This window comes from Amblyomma mixtum, chromosome 3, assembly GCF_055824585.1.
Source record: "Amblyomma mixtum isolate Tamu chromosome 3, ASM5582458v1, whole genome shotgun sequence".
NCBI classification, from domain to species: domain Eukaryota; kingdom Metazoa; phylum Arthropoda; class Arachnida; order Ixodida; family Ixodidae; genus Amblyomma; species Amblyomma mixtum.
In genome coordinates this window covers 305075439-305086691 of record NC_143014.1, presented here as the reverse complement: position 1 = coordinate 305086691, position 11253 = coordinate 305075439, and the positions used below count along the sequence as shown (strand labels likewise).

The 11253-nt window shown below is 52.1% G+C and overlaps 1 pseudogene; it reads left to right on the top strand.

Moving 5' to 3' along the window:
- The first annotated feature begins 8770 nt into the window (after positions 1 to 8770).
- LOC149355462 (nicotinamide riboside kinase 1-like) lies at positions 8771 to 9344 on the top strand (annotated as a pseudogene).
- Positions 9345 to 11253: the final 1909 nt, after the last annotated feature.

The following is an 11253-nucleotide window of genomic DNA, read 5'->3' as shown; positions in this document are numbered from 1 at the left end:
AGCCAGCCCAAAGCCTCGTCTATTTAAAAACTCATTCCCCTCTCACCGCCCACCTCCTGTTTTCTATCACGCATCTTCAGCTTCACGGTAAGCCTATCACCATTAAAACATATGCCCCTAATCCTTCCATCTCATGCCTCGGCGTCATCCATAACGTTGGTGGCCACTTCACCCCTGATGACCTCATGCATGATATCGAATCATTCAAAACCGATATTCTTGCTGCTCGTATGATGGGCACCACTCAGTCGGTGCTCATAACTTTCGCTGGAACCGTAATCCCCCACTTTGTGTATTTCAAACGCGTTGCCTTCCGGTGCCGGAAGGCAACGCCTTCCATAAGCCTAAGCCTCCCACCTGCACCCGTTGTCTCGCTCTTGGACACCGCGCCCACCAGTGTCCACAGCACAGCGTTCCGGCAAAGTGCCGTCGCTGTGCTGCTCCTCTACCCGCCGACCTTTCCGCTCATGTATGTGCCCAGCCCTGGTGCGTTCATTGCCAGGTAAACACCCACCCCTCCCTCGACCCCACTTGCCCCTTTCTCCTCGGTAAACAACGCGAGTGTGCCAAAGCTGCGTACCTACGACGCCTAGCTTTGCGCCGGGCCACGCAACCCACCCCCTCTTCCTCCTCTAATCATGAACCTCCGTCAGCTCCGGTCACGTCACCACCAGGCTCCTACGCCGCCAAAGTTAAAGGCTCCTCGGTTCCAGCGTCCCTTTCCAGCGTCTCTTCCACTGCACCACCCTCTCCATCCCTGACTGACGAGAGCCGCTCCTTCGACCTCCGGCTCGCTATGCTGGAACGCCAGCAGCGAGAGCAACAGCGTATTTCCCGCGACCTACAACAACAGATCCACGCCTTGACCCAAACCCTCCAGACAACCACCTCCTCTCTTACCTCCCAGCTTACCAAGCTAAATGAGCACCTTGCCACACTCACCACTCCCTCCTCCACCGCCCAGGTCGCCCCTTTGGCTGATCTTCTCGAAACCACCACGCAGGCACACCACACTCGCATAGTTCAGCTAGAGACATCGGTTCTGCAGATTCTTACCACCCTCCAAGCACAATCCAAACAATTAGAATCCTTCACTTCTACGCTCCAATCCCTGCATGAGTCACTGCCCCCGGCCAAAAATAAGGAACGCGTACCCTCACGAAGTTCTACCTCTACACTATCATAATGGCTTTTGGCGAGGACCTCGAGATTGTGCAGTGGAACTGCCGAAATCTGTGCCATAATAAGACCCCCCTCCACCAGTACCTACTCGCCCGCCCCTCCCTGCCCCATTTTCTCCTTCTCCAGGAGACCCGGTAGCACTGTCACAGGCTACCGCGCCTACCATGCCACTACGGCCACACCACTTGCGTCTATTTATGTACGTAGCGACGTGCTCGTGGAGCCACTTGATATCCCCTCCGTTCTTCTTAAATATTTAGTTGGTGTGGTCTATTACCACCCTTCTTCCCGCGTCTCACTCGCCCTTTTGTCTTTCTACAACCCCCCTGTCACCTCCTCTTTATTTTCCGCCCTGGGCAAGTTCCTTCACTCTCTTCCTTCTAACTCCCATCTCGTCTTTGGTGGTGACTTTAATGCCCCTCACACACTCTGGGGCTACCCTCAAACTCTCAAACCCGGCCGCCTCCTCCACTTTCTGGCCCAGGAACGCCACCTCACCCTTCTCAATACCCCTGGCTCCCCTACTCGAGCGGGCACTGCCTCACAGCGCCCCACGACACCCGATCTCACTTTCTCTCGGGGTTCACTTTCATTTCACTGGCAAGTGTCAGCCGAAACTCTTCTCAGTGACCACTATCTTGTCCACATTTCCACCTCTCTTTCCCACATCCCTCGATGTCATCCGGTCACTCATACTGACTGGCACGCCTTCCGCGCTAATCTTGCCTCTGACTCCTATCAGTCCTACGACGACTGGACGTCGCGCATCACTGCGGCGCTCACCTCCAGTAGCCGTCGTGTTCGCTCTTGTCACCCAGTCCCAGACCCAGATCCTCACCTACTCCGTTTATGGCGTCGCCGTAAACGTCTTCAACGCTCCTTCCGCTGCCAACCCCACAATGCCCAACTTTCTTCCCGGATTACTGCTCTGCGGGCCGAGATCGTCGCCCACTGCGCCTCACTCGAGCACTCTCGTCGGAGTGCTCATTGTGACCGTCTTGACTCTGCATTGCACTCGCGATCCACATGGTCTCTTTTCAAATCCCTCCTTGGCACTAAGCCTGCCCTTGCTCCCACTCTAGCTAAAGCCCTCACTCAAGGAACTCCCTCCGATGTTTTTGATCAGCTCGCCTCTCTCTATCTCCCGCCCCCTCTGGCACCCTCCTACCCGGTGGACTGCGGTGGACCTAACCCCGATCTGGACCAATCCTTCACTCTCCGGGAGCTCGAATCGGCTCTGGCTGCTAATGCTACACGCTCGGCTCCCGGTGAGGATGCCATTACATACACCACACTTCGCAACCTTCCTGACTGCGCCAAAGAATTCCTCCTTAAAACCTACAATGATGCATGGAACAGCGGCTGCCTGCCCAGCTCCTGGACCTGCTCCCTCATTTCTATGATTCCAAAGCCGGGCAAGCCTCCCTCTCTCTCTAACCACCGCCCAATCTCCCTGACATCATGTGTTGGTAAGACCCTTGAACGAATGGCCCTGACTCGCCTCTGTAATTTTCTCGAGACGAGGGAGTTCTTCCCTCATTCTCTCATCGGCTTCCGACGCCACGTCTGTGCACAGGACATGTTTCTGGTTCTCCAGCACACGTTTCTGTCACCTACCCCCCACTCAAATTCACGCACTTGTGACCGTCGATGTTCGCAAGGCCTTCGACGGTGTTTGCCACGACCACATCCTTTCCCAACTCGCCTCCCTATACTGTGGCTCCCGCATGTACTGTTATATCCGCTCATTCCTCTCTAAACGTGTCGCTCGCTTTCGAGTCGACACCTATCTGTCCGACCCGCACAACCTCACCCGAGGCAGTCCTCAAGGTGCTGTTCTCTCTCCTACCCTTTTCAATCTTGCTATGGCCCCTCTCGCCTCCCAGCTAGCTGAAATTCCCGACCTGCATCAAATATTTTACGCCGATGACATCACTCTCTGGTGTTCGTCTGGCTCTCCCGGTCACGTACAGGACACCCTGCAACGTGGCCTAGATCTCATCGACTCCTTTCTCACCACCGCTGGCCTCTCTCCTGCTCCTGAAAAATCCGAGCTCCTTCTCCTCAACCATTCCTCCTACCAGCGCTCACACAACCACTTCGTCTCTCTCCAACTTTCTGGCTCTCCCATTCCTGTCGTCACGCAGTGCAAAGTTCTTGGCTTTCCTTTGCATGCAGCCAAGAACGTGCAAGCCCTCCACCGTGCTGTCACCACCTGCCACTCCGTAACTCACCTCCTGCGGCGCGTGGTCACTCGGCGCTCAGGTCTCCACGAGGCTCATGCGTGCCGAGTTGCCCACGCGCTGGCCCTCAACAAGGTCTTGCTTGCACTTTGCACCTACGTTTCCTTCAATCACACTCAACTTAACGCTCTTGAGACTGCCCTTGTGAGCCTTTACAAGGCAGCTCTCAACCTCCCTATCACTACCTCTACTGCAAAGATCTTTGCAACAGGCCTCTTTCATCCTCTCCGTTCTCTGCTCTCTCTCCATCATGACTCGCAGATTGCCCGGCTTTCCCTTACCCGTCAGGGTCAGTGCTTACTGACTCAAGCGGGTATCTCGCCCATTCCCTGCGCCCCGTTTACCTCTCCTATTCCCACCCCGGCTCCCAATCTTCGGATCCTCCCCCTTCCGTCCAACATGTCCCCCGTTCTGCACGCCGGCCGTCGTCATGCGGCCGCACAGCACCATTCCCCTCTCTTTGATACCCAGGGTGTAGCTTACACGGATGCCTCCTTCGTGGCTCCTCGAGGTTCCTGCGGCTACGCCCTGTACCACCCCCACCTCCCCGCTCCTGAAACTCACACCAGCGGGCCGTTTCTACGCCCTCCGGATGCATTGTCCCTCGAGGTCCTCGCCATTGCGCATGCCCTCCAGTGATTTGCCCTCCTTCCCTCTCTTCAAGAGTACACAGTCTATTCAGACTCACAAGCCGCTATACACCACATACAGAAACGCACCCTAACCCCTTCTCTTCAACAGGAGGTCGAACGAGCGGTCTCCGCATTGCAGCCTTCCATCGTTTTCCTCCGCTGGGTCCCTGGGCATTCAGGGATTGACGGCAATGAGCTGGCTCATCAGCTCGCCCGTGACACACTTTTCCGGGCACCGTTGATCCCCTGGCCCAAGCCCTCGGAGGACGGTGGGAGACTCACCCTTCGCCGCACCATAAAAGAGGTCTACCTCGAGCTTCGCCTCGACAAACGCCTTTACCCTCCCCCTCATCCACTCATCCATCACTCACAGTGCCGGAGGCTCGCCTTCTTCGGCACGTTCAAATGAATGCAATCATCACCCCGTCTCGCCTCTTTCTCTATCGCTATCGATCGGACCCTTCCTGTCCCAACTGCCCCTGTATCTATGCGGACCTTGCCCATTGCCTCTTCTATTGCCCGGCTGCTCAGCAGTCGGGTTCCTACCCCCCACCTTCTTTATCCATCACCACCTGGCTCGACTGGCTTGGCGCTGAAGGGGAGGAAGAACAGCGACTTCTGGTCGCCCAGGCGGTCGACATGCTCGGCCTGTAAATTTTGGCCGAATAAACGTCTTCTACTACTACTACTACTTACAACAAGACGAAAGTGGTGAAAACTGCTGATGCTGATTTCGTATTCACTCGGTGTATTTTCACTGTGACGCATAGGCCTGCAAGGTCTCTCCATAATATGGGAGAACAAAGTTCATGGCACCACCCGTCTATGTCTACTGGATAGCAGGGGCAAGATGGTACAAAATTTTTGCCTGCCTTCCCCATCTCTATTAGGGGGGCCACTGTCCCTCCTTGCTTCCTTCTCTGCGCTCGCCTACTGTGTGACCACTCAGTCGCCTTGGCGTGGCTGCATAGTCGTTCAAACGATGTGGGATACACTAATATCCCCCTCGTACCCCGTGCTAGGCGCGCGCGCGCGCCACCGGGAATGTGGAAAGAAGGCACTCATGCTACTCTCCCCATTTCCAACAATGACGGGACGTCACGAGAGCGCTCTAGCCACTTAGGGAAGGGTTCCATAACTGAGCTTGTGAGTAACGTATTGCTGCTAGTTAGGCAATGCTCGAGGGGTTAAAAAGGAGTGCACGGCGGGAAATCTCTCTCTTGCTGCTGGCCTCCTGCTGACCTGGCCGAGGGACCCCTTTCTGCCTGCCGCCCCACGAACCCAACGTCGGTCGACTGCGACGACTTGGTGAACCTACCGAACGTCTATTTTATTGGATAGAACGTCCTTCCGCACTGTGCTTTGCCTCGCGTTAGGACAATCGACTGTTTCCTAGCGTGCTCTGCCGTTGCCTATTTCGTCCAAACCTGATGTGGCTGCGGCTTTGCGCCACGGGTTGGGGAAACCCGTCGCGTACGAGTAACGCCTGCGTGTAGCTGGCACTGAAGCTCGCCTTCCCGGCCGGCTGGCCGTAGAGTGACCCCATATCTGGCAGCCCAACGTGCGGACCGTTCTGGGACTGTCTGTTCGATTCGAGGAACGATTTTTGTCCGAACTTGCCAATTTTGATAGCTAGTGTGATAGCGCGACGCTGGTTGTGACGTTATTGCGGTCTTGCGAACCATGATTTCGTGCGACGTTATCACGAGGCTCGAGCCTATGTATTGCTGTGTGCTTTTCAATAAACGCTCTTCGTTTGTCGTCCACGTCTCACGTGAGTGATATCATCTGGCGACAAGGCACTTCGGCTACGCGTGGGGCCGCCTCGGAACTGCGGAAGCAACGTTCTCCGCTAAGAAGACCAGCCAGTGCACCCGGCACGTTCTTCGAACACTTGACCATCGGCTGCGCTGTACCTCTTCAACAAGCACGACGGCGACAAAGAGCGTCGACTAAAGTCCAGCGGGACCGCTGACGGAGGGAGGACAGACGCAGCGTGTGATGAGTACTGCTAAAATGCCTTCTTACGGAAAGATAGCGGAGTTTGATGTTAAAACTGAGAACTTCAAATCATACGTGGAGCGTTTTGAACTCTTTGTTGGAGCGAACGAAATCGTTGAAGGGAAAAAACAGTCTCTATTTTTTACTGGTATTGGCGCGGAAGCTTATGAGGTGTTGAAAAGTCTGTTTGTTCTGAAAACACCCGTTGAGAAAACGTATGGTGAGGTAAAGCGACCGCTGCAAACCCATTACTGTCCGAAAAGCTCTGTGATTGCCGAACGCTGCAAGCTCAGTCGCCGCGTACAACTATAGCATGAAGGTGTGGAAGAATTTATTGTTGAATTGAAACACTTGGCTAGGAAGTGCGACTTTCGCACATTCTTGCAAGATGCGTTACGATACAGGTTAGTTGCAGGCTTGCGGAACGTGGAAAGCCAAAGCGCATTGCTCGCTGCCGTGAAATTAACGTTTGAGGGGGCGTGCAAAATTGCATTCGACCGAAAGTTAGCAGCAAAGAACGCCGCTGTAATGCAAGCTAGATGGTTTGGTTTATTGGGGTTTAACGTCCCAAAGCGACTGAGGCTATGAGAGACGCCGTAGTGAAGGGCTCCGGAAATTTCGACCTGGGGTTCTTTAACGTGCACTGACATCGCACAGCACACGGGCCTCCAGAGTTTCACCTCAAGAAATTCAGCCGCCGCGGCCGGGATAGAACCCGCGTCTTTCGGGTCAGCAGCCGAGCGCCGTAACCACTGAGCCACCGCGGCGGGGTTAATGCAAGCTAGAGAAGCAAACTTATCCTTGCATTCCTTGCAGGTTAAAAGCAAGAGCTCAAGGAAAGATATATTACCGAAGTCCAATCCTGACCAAGTGCCAGTGAAAGTGTTTTGTGAAAGATGTGGCAGGAAGCACGAATCACAGAGGTGCTGGTACAAAAGTTTTAAGTGCCATAAGAGTTTAACAGTTGGTCACTTGCAGAAAATGCGCCCAAACGCAAGGCGCCTGAATACAGTGAATGGTCCTGAGGACAAGGAAGAAGAGATAGACGTGTACCATCCTAGAAACTTGACTCGATCAAGTTATGAAGTGACTGTTGAAGTGGAGGCAAGCCATTGAAAATGCATATCGACACCGGAGCGGTTGTTTGAAATGTTCCAGAGAGTTCAACTGTTCCTACACGGGGGAGCAGTTGCTTTTGAAAGGCCAGTGTGACGTATCAGTCGTATACGACAATCAGCGCATGAATCTGCCCGTTTTATAACACGCGATAACGGGAGGCGGCAACCAGCACTGTTAGGTCGCAACTGGCTTGAACGCCTTCAGTTGGAGTGGCGGCAGGTAAGCCAGATTTCGGGCGGAAGCCAGGTGGAAGGACTGCGTGAAAAATTTCCTTCGCTTTTCTCGAACACACTGGGCGCAGTACGCAATCTTGAGGCGAAGATTGTGCTGAAACCGTTCGCGGTGCTAGCGTACACTGCAAGTCCAAGTCACATCCCTGAGCATTGGCGCCAATTTTGTGAGCGGCGGTATTTTAGCATTCGTGCTAAATTTACGGGCAGTGGTACCTGAGCATTCGCGCTGATTTCACCGGAAGTGGTTCGGCTATGGCGTACGGCTATAGATTTTTCTGATGCCAGCAAGTTGCTGAAGTGGCATTTACATATATGCGCTGTAAAAAACGGCACATCAAAACAAATGACTTCCTTATGGTCAAATCACCTTTGCCTGATACGAAATAAATTAAGTTGGTAGTTTGATCGTTGCTGAAACACAAATTTCTTCTTTCTTACTGGTTTGACATTTCTGCACCCGTCATACATAGTACACTATGCTTTGTTTGAGTGTAGAATCTTGCATGCTATCTATATAATTATATCACAATATGGGACGAGAAAAAAAACAGTAGTCAATCATCAACTGCCTGAAAACTTATTGAAATACACTATCATGCAGCAGACCCCATGTTTCTCTAAATATATGATCGTAATTTAATTAATTACTGATTCACTAATTCTGTACTGCATAGGCCCGCCTTCCTTTGTTTTTTGGAAGGTATTCCGTTAATGAAATACTTTTGAGTCGTTTTCTTTCTTGTGTTGTCATATTGCGCCACAATTTTTTTTCAATTCTGTGTAGACCTTCCTCACTGCTGTTGTGTTCGCGAAGCCATTCCTGCGATCCAGCAACGCTCGCCGCCTAGGTGCATATTCGTTGGCGCCACCGTGGAATATGAAACCGCACATAAGGCGCTGCTCAAGTAGAGCGCTCAGCAGCACCGCAAACGGCTGTGGGGCAGCGGCCCCGAGGTAAGCAGACGACACGCCGAGCCGCGTCACCGTCGCTATAGCAACACTGCGCGTGCGCAGGGAGTAACGGTTTCAGATCGAGTGATGAAAGCCTCTCCCGCCGCGAACTTGATCCATTAGCCATGAGCGTCTGCTTTCTGCTTCGCATAGCCACGCCCATCGTAATTGCTTACCACCCCTCCCGACATGAAAGCCTTCTGTCTCTCTTCTAAGTGATTCTGCGCAGAACTTGCGAGTGATGTCAGCAATCCATGAGGGACGAGCTGCAGGAAAAGTGGGCAAGTTCACCTTTAGGTGACGTTTTGCTGTTGTTCAGATTTCTTCCCTTCAGCGAAAAGCTCTTATCAACGCTTGCGCAAGACTTGTGCAGTTCGGTGTTAATCTGCATTACAACTTCATTGCTTCCATGCTCAACAACTGAATCTTGGTCGAAGTCTTCATGGCCACCAACGGCGGCAAGACTTCACTCGTCAATTACCTGCAACAAGTGTTCGGGGACTGCGTCATATTACATCAGGACGCATACTTCCGCTCCGAATTCGACAAGAACCACGAAATGGTCATCGAATTGTATCACGCTAACTGGAAGCCATTTGCGAGCGTCGACTGGGAAAAACCGACGCTGTCACTACTTGCACGTCGCAGCCGCCGCGAGGACCAAATAGTCTGGTGATTATCGATGGTAACATAATATAGCACCGCCCCAAGCTGGCGAAACTCTTAGACAAGCGGCACTTCACACTGACGCGAGAGGAGTGTTTCGTCAGGCGTCCGACGCGCACTTACGACCCACTGGTCTGCCTAGTTACTTCGAGAAGGTTGTTTGGCCCATGTACCTCAAGAACTTACAAGAAGTGAAGGACACTCAGAGAGATGTCGTTTACCTCGATGGCAGGTAAGATATGAGAAAACTGCACCAGGAAGTGCTGGAAGACTTGAAGAGCTTCCTGAAACAGCATAGCCTTGATTACAGAAATTAGCATACAGATGTAGTGACGTACTCTTGCAGCACAGTGTGCAAAGCACAGTCAAGTGATGGGTGCCGTGGCGCAGTATGCAGGATATGCAGGACCAGTTTTCTCTTCCGAGACCTATGCAGAGTATCAAAAAGCTAAAGCTGTGTGTACCGCCATAGAGTAAGACTAGGGAGGTATGAGTTGCATATGCACTTGTTCTTGGCAAACAATTGTCTCTCGTTTTCCTGTCGAATGTACTGCAATGGGTTTTTCGGGAACAAAGAACAACACGGCACAAAGCACGGAACGTCTTTCACTGACAGTCAGTGGTTCCATGAGCACCAACCCGTGACACGCGCTCGCCGAGAATACTCCCGCTGTCCCGCGTGAACTTCGTCGTTACAATGGCCCCTGGGAAAAGAGGAGCCATCCTGGCGACTGAAGGTTTGGTGCACATCACGGGTTCTTGACAAGGCTTCAGGCGGCTAATGTGAATGGTTTCACGGCCATGGCGGCAGTGGTCAGAGGAGAGTGCCAACGGTTCTACAACGTAGTACACGGGGGAACTCTGAGAGACAACACGGTAAGGGCCGTGATATGTGGCGAGGAACTTGGACGACAGGCCAGGAGGGACCCAAAGCCAAACAAGGGAGCCGGTAGGTAGGCGGGTAAAGAGGGTTTACCAGAATCGTGCCGTTCTTTCTGTAGATGTTTATCGTGGCACGTGAGGGATCGGGCTAGTTGACGGCATTCTTCGGCATACTGGGTGATTTCAGAAGAAGGCGAGCAGTCAGAGGCATCAGGGTGGTGGCGTTGCATTGTTGATAAAGAACCACTTTTCCTTTATCCCTCTGCCGGACATCCCTGGAACAGAGGCAGTGTTTTGCAAGATTTTATGCGATGGCGTCAGCATTGTCGTGGGATGTGTTTATCGGAGCTCCTCTTCGGGACATGATTGCTTGAGTGCTGTACACGATTATATGCAAGTGCACGTACGGAACTCTAGACTAATCATCGTGGGCGATTTTAACCTTCCGGATATTGGCTGGGATACCTTGCACCATACTGCTACGGCCTGAAATGCACTCATTGATTTAATGCTGAATTTCAGACTACATCAAACAGTCTCCCGTCCAACTCGCGTACTAAGTACAGCAAAAAGCATTCTCGACCTGATACTTGTAAGCGAGGATATCCCAATACACCACACTAAACTTGACATAATGGACGGAATTTCTGATCACAGTATACCAGTCTGCGAGCTACCACTCGATATTGTAATAACAACCCGCTCCTCCCAATCGACTGTAAGTAATCTTAATAGAGCCGACGACGTTAGTATATCAACCCACCTTGCACACGAGTTTCAGATGTTTGCCGAAGAAGCATCTGAAGCAGGCTCAGACGTAAACTCCCTCTGGCTTCAGGTCAAGGAAGTCATTTTTTACATTATATGCACATATGTCCCCTCAAAAAACAAGCGCGTTAAAACAAAGAGCCCATGGATCACGCGAGAGGTCATTCATGCAAAACGCAAAGTGAAAATGCTGCTTCGCTCCATTAAGTCCAAAGGTACTAACCCCGACAGAACACACAAATTAGCCAGTGCAATTGGAATCTTCAAGGAGAAAATGATTAAATCAGAGGAATACTACTTTAGTGTTACGTTACCTGACTTCCTTATTTGTAGCCCACACAGGTTCTGGAACCACTTCCGCAATAGAAACACAGCAGGACACGAACAGACACCAGAGGAAAACAGTGCGAAGGCTAATTACTTGAATGACTTTTTTCAGTCTGTATTTACCACCGATAATGGCGTTATTCCACAGATGGCAACAACCCGAACTTCAGATATCAAAAAAACAAACATAACTGATGACGGAATTTTCAATCTTCTCTTGAACATCGATCCGAAGAGAGCCAGCGGCCC